This window comes from Phodopus roborovskii, unplaced genomic scaffold (assembly GCF_943737965.1).
Source record: "Phodopus roborovskii unplaced genomic scaffold, PHOROB, whole genome shotgun sequence".
NCBI classification, from domain to species: domain Eukaryota; kingdom Metazoa; phylum Chordata; class Mammalia; order Rodentia; family Cricetidae; genus Phodopus; species Phodopus roborovskii.
This window is the reverse complement of record NW_026126407.1, coordinates 11,076,352-11,078,530: the sequence shown is the minus strand read 5'-3', so window position 1 is coordinate 11,078,530 and position 2,179 is coordinate 11,076,352. Positions and strand designations below refer to the sequence as shown.

Genomic DNA, 2,179 nt, shown 5'->3' with positions numbered 1-2,179 from the left:
GCATATTGTGAAGGTCACAAGATAACTTGCAGAGCTGGTTCTCTCCTCCCAGCTGGGCCTCAGGGATCAAACTCATGTTGTCAGTCTTGGTGGCAAGTACCTTTACCCAATGAGCCTTCTCACCCACCCAAAGGGAACATTTTGTTTACAACCATGACCTAGCAAAGAACCTAGGATATCACAGCCACTTGGCAATTACTACAGAATATTTCTATTCTACTGGAGTGGGGAGGAGATGCAGCTTACCTGGAACAGCACTTGCCTAGCTTGTACAAAGATGGTGGGGTAATTCCCCAGCACTACATAAAACCATGCCTGGTGGTTCATACTTGTAAACTCAGTTCTTGGGAGGTGAAAGCAGGAGGATCAGGTCATCCTCTGCTACACATCAAGGCCAGCCCAGGATATGCTAGATCGTATCCCAAAATAAAATACCATAAGGTATTACAACCGGGGAAAACTGGAGAAGACAGAGAGACCTTTGGGCTAAAGAGGAGATAGAGAAAATAGATGTGACCGGCACTGCAGGGAAGTGAACACAGAGAGCAGACAGATAATGAAGGGCAGGTAGAAGAGTCCACAACCAGGACACAATAGCAGTGCAGAACACTGATAGCTAAAAGGGATGAAGGAGAAAGACAATTTGTGCTGACACTTGAGGTACTTGTGGAGCATTCTGGGGAAGATTGATGATGCCCAAGATCAACTCACATGACTAAAAGAATAGACGAGAGCTCCTAAAAGGACAGAGGGATGACCTAAAAGTCACAAGAGCTAGGAATGTGATTTAGCAGTGGAGGCCTTCCCTCCAATAGTGAGGGGAAAAAAGGAGGATTCACATGGAAGGAAAAATGTAAGAGTGTTGAGAGGAAGAGGAGACAGGAAGGCCATGGAGAAGTCATGACAGAGAACCAGAAAATCAGGAGAGGCCAGAAACAGGAAATGCATCCGCCAATGCTCAGGCCAGGTAGAATGAAATGGAAAGGTGACCCTGTTCTTGGCAGCAGACTGACATTCCATGGAGCAGTGGTGGCTGGTTGGAAATGGAGTGTAAGTGGAAAGAGGGTGTGTGAGAGCCATTCTCCTGTACCCTTTCTCTTCCCTTCACTTCCTTCCAATATCTAAACATTGTTCATGACCTACCACGTCTGCTTCTTCCTAAGAGACACAGATAAAGCTACTAGGAAAATGTGCTCATTTTACTTTTAAAATGCCTTCATCTTTTAGTCTAGCACTTTCTATGCATTTTATAGTTAAATGTGCATATATTTCTAGTTGTATTTATTTATTTGTGGGTTTTGTTTGTGGTTTGCTTTTGGTTTGGTGTTTTCTTTTTTTTTTTTTTTTTTTTTTTTTTTTTTTTCAGCCAGCCTTGCGCTTCATTATAAGCCTTCGCATTAGGCCTTGACCGCATATTTGCGAAGCGGGTACAGCCTCTCTTTCCTCTGCTGCTTCTTGGTCTTCAGCTTCTCCTCATGCTTGGTAAGCCGCCAGCGCATGGCTCTAGTCTTCTTGGGTCGAAGGTCCAGAGGGTTGTATTTCTTACCCTTGTAGAATTTCCTGAGGTTTTCTTTTTGAGTCTGGTTAATTACGGTGAGCACACGGGCAATGGATTTGCGGACGACTCTTAGAGAGTTTGGACGCAGCACCGCCCGTCACCTTGGCAACGCGAAGCTGGGACAGCTCCACCTTCAGATCGTCTAGTTGTTTTAGTAGCTCCTCCTTCTTCTTGCAGCGCAGGTCCCGAGAGCCTTAATCTTGGCCATAGCTGCACTTCTCACCGCTGAGGTCTCCTGGTCTGAGAGCTTGGTTTGGTGTTTTCAAGACAGGGCTTCTCTGTGTAACAACTCTGGCTGTCCTGGGACTCACTTTGTAGATCAGGTTGTCCTTAAACTCAGAGAGACCTCTATGCTGCCTCTGCCTCCTGAGTTCCAGGATTAAAGGTATGTGCCACATGCCCAGCCTTCATTCATTCGTTCGTTTGTTTGTTTGTTTATGAGATAGGGTCTCTCCAGCCCATAGTCTGGAATTTGCTAACTATGCAAGGCTGACTTAAAATTTTCAGTCCTCCTGCCTCAGCCTCCTGAGTGCTAGAATAATAAGCATGTGCCACCACCTCCATTTTTGTATAGTTTATTGTTACTGTTTTGATACAGGTTCTTACTATTTAGCTCTGGCT

General features: G+C 45.3%; 1 pseudogene; it reads right to left on the bottom strand.

Moving 5' to 3' along the window:
- Window positions 1-1,353: 1,353 nt before the first annotated feature.
- LOC127219736 (60S ribosomal protein L35-like) lies at window positions 1,354-1,766 on the bottom strand (annotated as a pseudogene).
- Window positions 1,767-2,179: the final 413 nt, after the last annotated feature.